The sequence below is a fragment of the Canis aureus genome, chromosome 15, assembly GCF_053574225.1.
Source record: "Canis aureus isolate CA01 chromosome 15, VMU_Caureus_v.1.0, whole genome shotgun sequence".
Lineage (NCBI taxonomy): Eukaryota > Metazoa > Chordata > Mammalia > Carnivora > Canidae > Canis > Canis aureus.
The window spans coordinates 22,687,377-22,702,883 of NC_135625.1; the positions used below are offsets into that span (position 1 = coordinate 22,687,377).

Sequence of the window (15,507 nt, forward strand, 5' to 3'; positions counted from 1 at the left end):
AATTATCTGATGCTTTGAACTCTGGATGCTCCAGTGCATACAGACCTATCTAAGGTTTTGGGTGACTCAGAGCTAGAAGTGAGCTTCCAGAGTTGATGTCATTAACCAGGTGCTGACCCCATGGGGTGCACTAGGTGGCTAAGAGTTAAACAGCATTACCTGTAGATCAGTGATGGTGCTAAGAGTTCCTCGTCCCTGGTCACATTATAGCATGGACACATCTCTAGCAGCATATGGTCCATTTCAAATTCTTCAGCACTTGGCTAAGCAATTCATGGAAGGCCTCACATCAACACCACAGACTTCTTTTTCTCTTAACCTTTAATTGTGACCATTGAGCCAATTCTGGAATATCCACTTCACCCTCCCCACACTCCCAATCCTCCTTATTCTTACACCAAGCTTAAAAGCTTGAGAAAGTTCCAGACTTATGTGGATGATTGGACCCAATAACTCTATCTCCCTCCCTCAATAAGTAATTTATAATCCTATTTCACTGCGTAGATGAATGTTATCTCTAGAAACTCTACTTGCCTAATTTCCCCTGAAATGTATATCTCTAAGTCTTACCTTTATTCTGAGTTTTATCCCAACTATTGAATAAATGATGCTCTGTTGTCACTTTAAACTCAGACTCATGTGCAAATTCAAATTTATCTCCTATTTTAACACAATGTATATAACATAATATATAGGTAGAGGAGCCAATAATTTGCAACTGGAACATCTGAGTTTGGGAACTGGTTTAACTTGTAAATTTAGGTGATAAATTTGAAGTATGACTAGCATTACTAGTATTACATGTATTATCTCTATAAGTTTTTCTGCTTCCTTTTTATTCTCCCTGTTGGTGTCTAGGTCATCTATTCATGGAAATCCCAGACACGGCTTTGCGAAACACTGCTTTGATAAACTACTTCCCCGGAGCCAAACTCCTTGGTGTGATGCGTAAGAACTACCTTATACTTACTCAAAGATATGTTTTCAGATCTTGACTTTTCCTTTAAATTTTCTGCTTGCAGCAGATCTGCTACCTCCTGAACCTAATAAGGGACTACGATAACTTCCCAAATACACACTACTCTCATACTAACCTGTTAATTTCCTTTAATACCTATTTGAAACAATTACACTAGGATTTTGGCTTGTTCTTTGTCTAGAGGCCTGAATTGCATTATTATTATGCTTATTATTTTGTAGCCCCCTGCTTAACAATTTTTGCCAAAGAAGACTATTTCCTTTGCCTTGGTTTTCTGATACATAAAATGAGGACCGTTGTATTTTTGACTTCACGGATCTTTTTTTAAAAGATCTTATTTATTTATTCATGAGAGACACAGAGAGAGAGAGTCAGAGACAAAGGCAGAAGGAGAAGCAGGCTCCCTGTGGAGAGCCTGATGCAGGACTCGATCCCAGGACCCCAGGATTACAACTTGAGCCAAAGGCAGATGCTCAACCACTGAACCATCAAGGTGACCCTACTTTACAGATCTTTATGGGATTTTATAGGTCAGTTAAAGCATTCTGAAAAACTTGAATAAAGATTAATAAAGATATATAATTTTATACTTGCCTGTCAGTTTTATTCCTCTGTTTACTACTATTATTTACATCAAGGTATTTTTCAGAAACTTATTTTTTTCTCAGGTTCTAAACATCAGTTCATAAATGAAAGGTCAAACTGTGACCAGTTGCCACTGTGGATGTAGAGAGAGTAGAAGAAACACACACATACATGTTTCTGTGCACTTCTTAAATATACTAAAGAAGAAAGGAAGGAAAGAAGGAGGGAAGAAGGAAAGGAAGAAGGGAAAAAATAAAACATGAAACGGAAGGGGAAAAAAGGAGAAATTCTGTAAGTAAATGACTAAGAATTTGCTGCCAAGCTTTCATTGAGCTCATTTACTTAAACTTTGATTTAAAGATAGAATATTTTACAAAAGAACCACCTATGACCCAGAAAACAAATTGCATCTTCACTCCTGGAAGCAAGTGGATACAGAAATCCCCCTTTATCCATGATCTTGCTTTCAGCAGTTTCTGTTACCAGAGGTCGGTCACAACCTAGAGGCAGATGACCCTCCTGATGAATCAACAGAAGGTCAACAGTTGCCTAACACTACGTCACAACGCCTCTGCTGTTCACCTCACCTCACCTTATCATGTAGCCATTTTCCCACCTCAGGTCAGGACAAGAAGAAGGCTGAGTACAGTACAATAAGATAAAGGAGAGACTGGACATTCACATCACTTGTGTTATAGTATATTTTTATAATAGTTTTATTTTATTATTAGTTGTTTTTCTTCATTACTTTCTGTGCCTGATTTGTAAGTTGAACTTTATCATAGGTAGGTATGTAGAGGAAAAAACACAGTGTACATATATATGGTTTGCAAGTAGGGGCAGTTTCAGGCATCCACTGGGCATCTTGGAATGTATCCCCCATGGTAAGCGAGGCCTGCTGTGCTGTGGCTCTGTCTGCTTTAACATGGTCTTGAAAGAAAGAGTAACTTGCAGGCAAGTAACAATATCCAGTTTTTAAAAACCTTACTTTTTCTCCTTCAAGATGAAGACCTTTTCTGTGTCTGCCAACAAGTTTTCTTTATCTGGTGACCAGTGAAGGAACTTGACAGTTTTCATAAACCGAAAAGTAATTGAGAGATATAAATTTCAAATTGAAAATCTATAAATACGATTCAATTTGTTTGAGCAAAACCAGCTTCACTTTTTGGAGTCCCTGCACTCTCACCCTTGTGCTGATCTTGCTAATGTGTGGCAATGTGTCATCTTTTAATCTCTTTGGGTCTCTAGTCCCTTCTGGAGGTGAATCATTCCTTCCACAACTCTATACAATGTAGTGATTCTTAGCCTGGTTGGATAATTGGTTCTTACAAGAATCTGATAATAGCTATGACCAGTCTTCCCAATTTTCCCAGTAGTCTTCCTTCCTTCCTTCCTTCCTTCCTTCCTTCCTTCCTTCCTTCCTTCCTTCCTTCCTTCCTTCCTTCCTTCCTTCCCTCCTTCCTCCTTCCTTCCTCCTTCCCTCTCTCCCTCCCTCTCTCTCTCCCTCCTTCCCTCTCTCTCTCTCCCTCCCTCCTTCTCTCTTTTTTTCTTTATTTCTTCCCCCTCCCCTCCCCTCTCCTCCCCTCCCCTCCCTTCCCCTCCCCTCCCCTCCCCTCCCCTCCTCTCCTCTCCTCTCCTCTTCTCTCCTCTCCTCTCCTCTCCTCTCCTTTCTCTTCTCCTCTCCTCTTTTCTTCTCTTCCATGTTCAGTGTCTCCTGCAGGTAATTACCCATTATGCCAGTTTTTGTAGCAATCAAGCCCCATCAGCAACATGGAACTGAGAGTCCGCATAGTCCCACTGCACTCTCTGAGAGACTACATAGATAGAATGCTGGCTTTTACCCTAAGCCCTGCATTGAATCATGTACCTAGACCTGGGACTTTGAATCTGGAGCTAGACCGGGATAACTTTGCATTTATTCTGGAGGCACAGTGGGGGCAACATTCAATGTTCCAGATCAGTGGGGGAAGTGTTGTGTATTGTAGCAGTGGGGTCCTAATCAGTCCCTTCCTGTGGTGTGATTTTCACTATCGTTTTGGATGCTTAGTGTCCCTTGTTTTTATAAGTGATTTCTAGATTCTACATTGTTCTAGTAAATTCAGTGAACTATACAATATCCGCCCAGTAAATTCCTTTCCTACATAAGTTCACCAGAACTGGTTTCTGTTGTTTGCAGACAAGAGTCCTAATATACATAAAGGTGAGAAAAAAAATCAGCCTATAATTTCAGAATTTTATTGAGTCCCTTAAACCTATCCATGAATTCTGGCTCCCTCTCAATCTTGTGATATTGGTGATTTGGGGGGACTGTGGGGATAGGGGAGGGTGGGATAAGGATGCTTGCTCTAATCCAGTTAATTGCTAAAAATATAAGGGGTCTGAAAGTTTCAATTTTCTCAGCACATTAATATAAGCTTGAGCTTATGAGCATTACTCCTAGAAAGCCAAATTTATTTAGGAAGTGTACACTTTTAATCCCAATTATGTACTTTAAATCTAGTTCTTGTTATTTTTGAGCTGAGGAACAGGACCAATCTCTGTTCACTGAGCAAGGTTAATCAAGAAAGGTCCTTCATAAATTCTTCTTCTGTAGTATGTACCAAAGAGGTTTTACTAGGGAAAAAAATAAGACACAAGCACTTACATATGGGTTTTCAGCGGGCTCACACAGACCTGACCCTACACTTCCCCCACACGAGTCTTTTCATAAAGAATTTCAGAAGTATTAACATGTAAGTTAGTCTACCTGTAGAATATATTCTACAAAGACAAGTTATGCAAATCAATCTGAGCATGTTTACAGAGTACAGATGGGCTGCTGTTGAATATCTAGTTAACGTATAACCAGCCTGTTACATATCTGAAACACCAGCTATGCACAAACATTGCATAGATTTTGTTAAAATATAAATTATTGACATTTGGGCTAAGAAGATGAATAAGCAATGTGTGTGTGTGTGTGTGTGTGTGTGTGTGTGTGAGAGAGAGAGAGAACTTTTCTCCAAAGTCATCAAGCTCTCCTAGCAGGACTTATAGCAGCCCTTGTGAGGTAATTATTATCATTAAAATTGTAAACACAAAGAAACTAGAAAGTATGGGATCCAGACAGTAAGTGAGCTGGGCAGGTGACATGACTTCAGAAAACGGGGACAGAGGGAAAACAAACCTGTTTCCTTGAACCCCTTTTGTGCTTTCTCTCATTTTGATCAGGTAATTTCTAGACGGTCCAAAAACAGTTCAAAAGTAGATTTTCCTTTCCCCCTTTTAGAAGTCAATTTTCTTTGAAACACAGAGACAAACAGTTTGCCTGCTGCCTTCTTTGCTTATTAAAATGTATTGTTTTCCCTCCACTTGTAGTTCAGCTACCTGTGGCTAAGGCGAGCACCATCTTCTCCCCTGCAACCAGCATGTACTTCTCGTCTGCAGCCCACCAAGGAACACGAGCAGAGGCAGCCAGAGGATGTGGCTTGTGTGAGCCTTGGAATTATTCATTGTAGACAGAATTTATCTTTAATACTCCTGGAAGTCTCCAAAGTCAAATCTATTCCCCAGGCAGGCATTAAGTACAGGAAAGCAGACCTTTCCCACTCAGGCTGAGGTTGAATGATCATCTCCATGACAGAGTGATTGTCCATGAGAACGGAGTCTTTGGCTTCTCTGCCATCAGGGGAGTTGTTTATGGCCATTTATACTTTTTGTATAATGAGGACACCTGTTTGCTAATAACTGAACTGAGAGTAGCACAACACAGAATTAAAAAATAACATGGGACTACATTGCAGATCACATACAGAGACAGATAGATCTTTGCTCTTGGTAGCTTAACGGACCATAGCTTTCCTAAGTAGCTAAATTGTCTTACAGATTTTCTAGTATTTATTGCATTTCATTTTAATAAGCAGTTATTATAGTCGAATAACTAATTACTTTGTAGCAGGTATAACAAATATCATGGAGGTGTCATCAATTAAAGTGTTTTATCACTGCTTTTCCTGTGTCACAAGGTAATAATCAAAGGCAGAGCTTAAAAGAAATAAAATGAGTTCCATTAGTGAAGCAAATTAAGATTTCATTTTCAGTGAGACTCAGTATGCTTCAATGCTGCATGAATAAGCTAGCATAGACCAGAAACAATAATTTTATCAAAGTGATTTGTGCTGAATGTGTGAATAAACAAAAAAGATTTTCTGAGTCCATTCAGGGGCCAGTGTCCCCCTGAAGGAGCGCAGTGTTTGGGTTCCTTTTCTCTTTTACCTGGAAGACTATATAGAGAAGGCAAAGTCTTCAGTCTTAATTTGTGACTATGGTATAGAGGATGAGACTGCAAAATTCAAATAGGCTTGAAATAAGAAAGTTCTTATACTTCTATGGAGTCTATATGGAGGTCATATTTAAAAATGAAGACTAAACTCAGAACATTAAGGCATTGATTTTTTTTTAAATGTCTGCAATGGGGCATGTTGATTGATATCCTTTTTGAGAAGTCAAGGGTCAGACAAACTGTAATAGGAATTTACTAGTTCTCCAGGGAGATTGATAAATATAACTGTTGATGCAAGACATCAAAAGTAAAAGTAACCAAGAATCAAGGGACTAAACTTTCAAATTACCGCCCTTCCCTTTTTTTTTTTTGAGAGAGAGAGAGAGAGGGAAAGAACGAGCATGTAGACAGAGGCAGGTAGGGGGAGAGGGAGAGAGAGGATCTTAAGCAGGCTCCATGCTCAGCATGGAACCTGTCGTGAAGCTCGCTCTCATGAACCTGAATTCATGACCTGAGCCAAAATCAGGAGTTCGGTGCTTAATAGATTGAGCCACCCAGGTTCCCCTACCAACCCCTTTTTGATTATACATGTATAAGTTATCATATGTATTTGAGTATATATATATATCTTTGTGTGTGTGTATCTGTGTGTGTGTGTGTGTGTGTGTGTGTGTGTTCTTAGAAACAGTTGATGGAATCATGGAATATTTGAAACATAGAACCAAAGGAAGTTTCGAGGATCACATTATCACAATATTTATTTCTCTATTTTTGTAATAAAAAGCTGAGGACAGAGAGCTCAATTGGCTTGTCCAATTTCATAGTTAATGATGAGGGACAGCAAGCACTTCCTTAACATTTAACAATACTATTTGCACATAAATAATAATCTATGTTCCTACTTTAAAACTTCAGTTTAGCTCACTCTGCAAAAAGAATTTTAATTTGACTTCAAATTTCATCTCTTTACTCACCAATATAAAGGGTATTTGTAGCCTCATGCAGAGTAAAAATTACTTTAAATTGCTTCTGAAATTCAGTTACTACTTAGTACCAATGTTCTGACCATTATTTTGCAAGTAGAATGTGATCATGTTAATACTACTTAGTTGCAAATGCCCACCTGCCCAGGCAGAGCTTTGGGGCCAATCCCTTCCCAAATGATATCAAGAATCCCCAGTGAGGAGCAATTTACTCAGGAACATAGCTCTTAGTGTTCTTTTCTTCCAGATGCTTCTTGGAAGTTTGCTGTCCCCAAATCCTAAGCCTCTACTTTATGATGCTTCTGTCCTGTTTCTGTGTGGCTGGTCCCTGTGAAGTCACTTGGGCATCAAAACAGTACTTTTATTTTTGTCCCCAGTGCAATACTTGTGCTCAGAGCCTCATGACATCTTCAGGACACTCTTACAGCATCCTTCAGATGCAGGACTCATCTAATACTTCCCAGTTTCTCCTCTGTCCTTTCACTCCCTTCTAGCTTCAAAAAAGCTTCTCCATTTTCCAGAAAATATTACAAGACAAATGAATACTTGCAGAGGAGAAGAATGTTGTTCCTCTGCCATCACTGAAAAAAACATTCATGTTGCAGCTTCACTCTGTGGAGACAACTTTTCAGGAATATCTTGAGATACATTTTACTTTCTGAAGATGGGTCATCGTTACTCTAATCATTCACTTCTGTTTGTAAGGATGATGGAAGTCTTTGTGGTTTGGCCAAAATATTGAGACTCCATTAAGATATGGCTCCTCTAGTCATTCAGATAAAAACCATCTCTAAAGTAACTTCCAAAAGGAAAACTGTGTTTTGTCTCTGCTTCTAGTGCCCCACTTTTATAAGTTCCAAATGGACCTCAAGACTTTTTCTGGGCCATTGACATGGAAAATGATAGTTGACAGTCTGTGGCCATTAAAAAGCATTCTTGGGAGTGCTGTCATGGCATTGGGCAGCCATTACTGTCATGTTGTGGGTAAAAAAAGGTAAAATCATGGTATTTTAAAAATGGAAGGGGACTTGGAAATAATTTTGTTCAACTCCCTTGTCTTACAGATAAAAGTAGTCATGTAACAATTTGTCATTTTATACCCAATTTGGAATCTTGCAATATTCTTCTATAAAATGAAAACATACAATCAAATAAGGTGTTATTCCTTGCAGAGACACTTGATTTGGGCATCACATTTCTATTCCATGTAACCACTGCACTGCTATATACTGTGGTAATTCCCATCCTTGATTTATAACAACCCCAGGTGCATTTTAGACTCCATCCATGAAATTACTGAAACACCTCAAAAATAATTCACATTCTAGTAAAGAATTCCACAAAATTCTTTCACAGTAGGGGAGTATTTCACAGTCAAATAAGATTAGGAAGATAAAGCAGCTTCTAGAATAGTGGAATTCTTAGAGCACTGATAAAATTAGTAGAAAGCTAAATGAATATCATGAATGGATAAGGAGGAGGAGACCAAAGATAAGAAAATGTACTTTATGTTTTCATGGATAAATGCAATAACATTTAAGTTTCTGAAAATTCTCTCAGGATGTTCAAATTCATTTCCAACTCAACTGATTGCCTAGTTCCCCTTGTATCACATTATATCAGCCTTGGATCTTCATGGCTCCCCAGTGAATTTCCAGTTCCTCGCCCTTTAGAAGAGCCATCTGCTGTATGAGTTCCCACTGGATCTGACATAAACACTGACGTGTGAGTTCATCCTGAGGAGGGATAGTGTCTACTAAGTCCTTGGAACCTGGTGCCACCCAACATGTGGTTATTATGCTTATTTTTCTCAAGGCATCTTCTCTGACAAAGGTTATATTACAGGGCCAGTTTAGCTGAAGCTGGCACACTAATTTTATCTAATTAATTGAAAAACATTTAAAGTGGTGATTAAAGCATTGGTGGTCATTGAGAGCCCTAGATGATAAGAGCTCTTTTCTCAGGGGTTGAAAAATCTCTATTTAAACAAACAAAATGGCCACAGGAATTGAAAATATTTAAACAATATTTTCCCCATGAGTCAAATCTGATGATGGAGATCCACTAGAGTGATTGTATTGACATAGTTTATAGAAGGGCCATCAAAGTACCATTGACTGGAAGCAAATTGGTTATAATTCACCTGAGAATGTTGTGGTGCCTGCCTCCATTGTCTTCTGAAGTCGACTTATAAAATCAAACCAGCATCCTCATGGACGTATTTAATAATGCATTCGAGCAGGCATTTTGCCAAATCCCTTTGAGATAGTATTAAATAGAAAGGTGTTTTAAACATTCATTTTGATGAATGGCACGTAGGTAATGACCTTGTTCGGTCCACAGAGCTGATACACAATAAAGGCATTGACTAACAGAGAATTTATTGTAGTAAGGTGGAATTCATTTTTGGTACATTGGATATCTATCTATCTGTGTGTTCTTTATTTCAATTTTAGAAGATTTTTTTCTAATTAAGAAATTAATACATATTCATTGTAGAAAATTAGGAAAATACAGAGAAAAGAGAAAGAATAAAAAAATTATCCCTGAAAAATAACTACTCCTTATTTTTGTATAAATCCTTTAAGATATACAAATATATATTTATGTTTTATATTTTATATTGTTTTTTATATTTAATCTTATCAAAATTTTTGTATTTATTACCATCAAATTAAAATTAAATAGTACATATTATTGTAAAATTTGATACTTTTAAATATAATACATTTAATGGAGGTATTAAATATATTAAATAACATAATTATTTTTTAAACTCTCTATTTGGTTATTTACATAGTTTCCTTTTTTGGGGTGGTTATTATGAGTAATTAATTCTTTGATGAACATTTGTGTATTTAAATCTTATTAGTTTCTTTTTAATTATGTAAAATTTAAGCATATCAGAACATGATTATACCCCATGTCAAGTTCCTAGAAATATTCATTTGGATAAAAGGGTGGGAGAGCTGTCAAGTACTCTTGCCATATAGGGTTAGATTGTTCTCCAAAATATTTTTTAGATCACAGTACTCTTGCCATATAGGTTTAGATTGTTCTCCAAAATATTTTTTAGATCACATTATCAGTTTAAGAGAGTTCATTTCCTCTTCCTTAATCAAGTCTATGGGTTTTAGTAATGCATCATTTAAATCCCATTTATTTGCATGAGAGAAAGATATTGCTAATAATATTATAATGCATAAATCTTATTTTAATAAGTTTTTACTTTCCCAAAGAAGTATTTGTATTCATAACTTACAGGGAATAGTGGTAGTTCCTTCTTCCCTTTCTAGTCTCATCCTTTGATTTTTCTCTTAATATTTTCAAATCCCCATGCTAACTGCTTTCAGGGTCCTGAATATACCATGATTTTTGTTTTCTCTGGGCCTTTGAGTATTTCCCCATTCTTCTAGCCCATTTTCCCATCCTTCCCTCCTTGGCCTCATTTCATCCTCATTGTCTGAGGCATCTTCTCTGTGCTCTCTGGGTGGGCTAGACACCTCTTTTCTGGGTTCTTAAACACTAGGTGACACCTCTAATATAGTATCCTCCCCATCTATCAGAAATTAAATATCCATCCAATGGATTATGGTCTCTGTTAGATGGTGAAATATGCAAGGACAGAGAATCTTATCTAAACACCAGAGAAAAGTACTCAGCACAAGCTAGGCTCTCTATGAATATTTGCTGAGTTCCTTGTGCATTATGTAATTGTTTTAAAGTCACCATGTAGATTGGGGTTTTTAATCTGGCATTCAGGAATATCTGTGATTTATTTCCAGAATGGTTCTTGAAATTCGTGTACCCTATCACTAGATTTTCAACAAGCTTAAATAAATTTAGCATGTTTTCCGTATTGTGTTGCTTTAGAGCAAGAGCCTTTAGTGGGGCAAAATAAACATTATCTAGGCTAACTAATAAAGCATGGTTAGAGAACAATTTAAATATTTGTGTATTAATATTTTACCATTCTTGTCAATCACTTAATTTTTTTGAGTTTTTAAAGAGAGAGTGAGAGATGAGCATCAGCAGGAGTAGGAAGAGAAGGAGAGGAGAAGCAGATTTCCCATTGATCGGGAAGCCTGATGGTGGGCTGGATCCCGGGACTCCAAGATCATGGCCTGAGCTGAAGGCAGACACTTAACAGATCCAGCCACCCAGGCACCCCTTTCAATCACTCTAAAGATGACTATTGAAGGATATTTAAAAAACGTTTTTGTAATCGGATTATCTAAATGACTGTCAGTAGGACTTTAGTTGTACTGATGTGAAAAGAGGTTCACAAAAAGTTGTCAGGGAAAAATGCAAGATGTAGAACAACATATATAATAAGTTTTGATTTTTATGTTGAAAATTGTTAGAAAGCATATGATAAAAGTATTAATAGTGTTTACCTCTGAGGAGATTAATAAATGGAGCATGTGCATTTTTTTATAACTAATATTAGCTTTGTTATGAATAAGTAAGCGATTCTAGGTTATACTTTCTTTGTTAGAACACAGCAATCTACAGTATATTCAGATTGGGGTTTGTGACTAGGAAAAATTATTTATGAATTTAATTTGCTCATCTGAAAAGAATGTAAATAAATATAAAGATTCTAGGGGTAGGAAACACTACAGATAAGTTATTACCAATGTGTAAAACATAGTATCTGAGTGTAAAAGCAAAGGAGCTAAGACTATTTATTTAAAAGTAGGACATATGGAAATGATTTCACAATAAATATTTAGTGACTGGCTGCTATGCATAATGCCCCTAATGGGATGGTAATGAACAGAAATCACAGATTCATGGAAAATTGGAAAAGGTGTATGCAGTTAGGTATCTGGATCTGTCCATGGTCTGGAAGGCAGACCTCTGGACACAGCCCAGGGACAGTAGTTGGTCTACATGTGAGCAGATATTTTGAACATGGAACACCTGGGGCAGCACAGGCACGGGCCAATCAGAAGGTACACAGGCTCTGGCACTGGGGTAGAGGCCTGGAAGCCCATCTGTAGCAGCAATAACCTTTTGGCTCCTGGATAAAGGTAAGCTAAGGCAGCACAGGTCACAGGTCTCAGGGAGCCATGGGGCTAAATCCAAGTAACAATCCAATTTTTCAGGGTTTATAATGCTTACTGTTATTATTTTTTCATATTTTAGAAATTGGCATTGGATAGTCTGCTCATGAAATACATGTTAAATGAAGACATTACATTTGTAATAAATAAAAATGTAGATTTCAATGGCTTAAACTGTGGTTTTTTTCCTTAAGTTTTTCCACTATTCTAACTTTTAGTCACATAAATATCTTTGTAACTACTCTTCAGACCACTTTTACCCCAAATAAAATGGCCAAGTTAAATGTCATTCACCTTAGCTACTTTGGCACATTTTCTAGAAGTTGGTATTTTTTTAGATGATAAAGTACTAATAATAACCCTACAAACATAGTGAGTTTAGAGATGTCCTCAGGATACCAATGCTTTAAACTACCAAATATATATATATATACATATTATTAACAACATATTTATTTTTGAACCATAGTTCATGGTAGGCCCTTCACAATAACGTTTTAGTTTTTCTATAGCATTTCACAAGACAGCATATGCGGTTTCATTTACTGATTGCAATAATCTTTTGAGAGAGACAATATAATTCATATTTTATAAATATGGAAACTGAGGCTCAGAGAAATCAAACTATTTACTTCAATGGACACAACTTAGAAGTCACATAATTAGAGCTAAAATACTAGGATGTTTTTCCTATACATCTAAAATTCTTTGTACCACATTCCACTATCTGATGAGTTGGCTGCCTTTTTTTTTTTTTTTTTTTGGCGGCTTTTTTTTTTTTTAAAGGTTTTTAGTATTGACTACAAATAACAGTTATGGTTAGTTTGGCTTTAAAGGAAGATGCTTTAAAGGCCTTTATAAATTTTTCATAGACTAAAAGCTTTTGCCTTTCAGGATGTAATAAAAATTCTCAATTACATAAATGTTGATTAGTTGGTTTTATAATATTGAATAATAGTCTCCATTGAGAAAAATGTATTAATTCCCTTCCTTTACATCCCATTTTCATTAACAAACCTGAAATGTGTGATGTGCCACAAATTCCTCTATGTATTTGATAATCCTTTGGGGTTTGTGTTATATAGCCAACAACTGCCACCACCAACCTACAGAAGCAGATGCTTTATGAATTATAGATTTTTGCATAACAGAAGTCAATGGCCACAAGTCCATTTGGATTTTAATAATTCAGAACTAATTTAATACAATTAGAGTAGGACAGATCCTTGTTACATGACAAAATAAGAAAAAGGTAGACAAACAATTAATTTGGTTAACTCAGGAATATTTTAAGTAAAGATTGAAATTAGTCTACCAGTTCCATTAATCAGTGTAAGCACTGTAAATCCAAAGGAAAAATCATGTGCAGGTGACAAAAATTTGTCTATTTTCTTCCCATTAACAGTAAAATATAGGCTCTTTTGCAGCCCAAGAATCATATGCTGTATATCTATGGAATATAAAATATCTATTAGAATATAAAATATCTTGTACTATTACGATGGTTAATTTAATGTATCAACTTGACTGGGAAGAGGGAAGCCCAAATAGCTGCTCAAACATTTTTTGGGGTCTGTTAGGATTTTCCAGAAGAGATTAGCATTTGAATACATGGGCTGAACAGAACAGATTCCCGGCCCTCCCCCGGCTCCCCCAACTTCTAGCCCTCCAGTGTGAGTAGGTGTCATTCAATTCATTGAAGGCTGAATAGAACAATAAGGTAGCGGAAAGTTGGATTTGTTCTCTGCCTGAATGACTGAACTGAGCCTATATTTGCCTACAGCACTCCTGGTTCTCAGGCTTTCACACTCTAACTAGAGTCTACATGATCCACAATCAGCTCTCCAGCTTTCAGGCTCCCAAACTACACTGCTGGCTCTCCTGGGTCTTCAGTTCACAGATGGTAGATTGTGAAATTTCTCAGCCTCCATAACGGGTGAGCCAATACCCTACATTAAATCTCTTTCTACAAATATATTTTAATAATATATGACTATACTTATAAATTATGTATCTAGAAAGAATTAACATAAGAGATGTAATTATATATAATTATAATATTTATATATTATATGTCTAAAAGGATTTAATATAAGATTTTCAGGTATTTAATATAGTATTAATTAATACGTATTTTATATATATCCTATTGGTTATGTTTCTTGAAGAACCTTGCCTAGTAAAACCATAAATATCCTTATTTGCTGGGTGTGCTGGACTGAATATAATCCTTCCAGAAATGGCCACATTTTAATCCCAGAGACTTGTGAATGACCTCCTATGGCAAAAGGGACTTTGCCAATATGATAAAAGTTAAGGATCTCCATATAGAGAGATGATCCTGGTAGGACCTAAATGTCATCACAGGGTCTTTACAAGAAAGAGGGAGAGGGAGATTTGATTACAGAAAAGGAAGGTACCCTGATGCCAAAAGCAAGATGCTATGCTACTGCCTTTGAAGATGGAGGAGGGGCTACCTGCCAGGGAATGTAGATGGCTTTTAGAAGTGGGAAAAGGCAAGGAAATACCCCTAGAGCCTCTGCTGACCCATTGTCTTTAGTCGGGTGAGACTGATTTTGGACTTGACTTTCAAAACTGTAAGATAATGTATTTACCCTGTTTTAAGCCATTAAGTGTGTGGCGATTTCTTATAGCAGCAGTAGAAAACTAACCTGGTGTTGGAGCCTATTCTGGATTTTGTTCTTTCCTGATAAAATCCCTATCAAGGATTTGGATGTCTCACATAGCACATTTGCCTCTGGATATTTTACTCCCATAATTCCAAGGAAGGTATTTGGAAGGGATAGGCCTGGGGTTGATGAAAGTCTCACTCAAAACTTCTGGAAAGTTTCCAGGGGAAACCAACTAGGGATCTGTGGGTCTGGCTGGGCTCTCCATAAGCCTGTCTGTGGGAACTAGACAAGGTGTTTCTCTCAGTACAATGTTCGGCAGCCAGTCCTTAGGAGGAAATGATCCAGCCTGGGTCCTGGCACCTGGTATCCTGCCCACTTATGCAGATCATGGATAAGATGATGAATAAACCAAGAGGAGAAGCCAGATTCTCTGATAAAATATCCCTATAAAGTACAATAAATATGGAATCATTTAATCAAAGGAGACAGACATTCAGAATGATGAAGCCCAGGAATTGCCCAGGGAAGGAAATTAGCATAATTTAAGAGTAATTTTTTTTGGTACTATTTTAACAGATAAGAAGTATAAAAAGAAAAGGTACAACATCTGAGGGGTTTGGGAACCTATGCTTTATTTGCCCTGTGCAGCATCCTTAGCTTTTCACAAGTGAAAAATGACAAGAGAATGGTTACCATCAGCCAGCTACACTCTTGGCAAGCAGGCTGGCCACAGAGCGGCTCAGTCATACTCGGGTGGGTATATCAACTCTCACTTTCCTTTTGGTGCCTTAAGACTTAGTAAGTTGTTTCAGAAACCAATAAATCTAAATTGCAAGCACAGAGTCTACATTTCTGTATCATCATCTGTTTGCCCCCGGGCACTCTGATCTTTGCTTGATTCATCTGCTGCTTTGCTTTGCTTCTCTTTGAGTCATCATCTCCTTGAGAGGCTTTTGAAGTACCTCTACTGTGCCCCAATGATTTATAGCGATTTCAG

At 37.1% G+C, this 15,507-nt stretch overlaps 1 long non-coding RNA gene across 1 annotated transcript; it reads left to right on the top strand.

Moving 5' to 3' along the window:
• Nucleotides 1-2,213: 2,213 nt before the first annotated feature.
• LOC144283968 (uncharacterized) lies at nucleotides 2,214-15,259 on the top strand. The gene is made up of 4 exons (XR_013352446.1): nucleotides 2,214-2,349; nucleotides 4,922-5,035; nucleotides 13,661-13,813; nucleotides 15,087-15,259. It is a non-coding gene; the product is annotated as an uncharacterized LOC144283968 (long non-coding RNA).
• The last annotated feature ends 248 nt before the right edge of the window (nucleotides 15,260-15,507 follow it).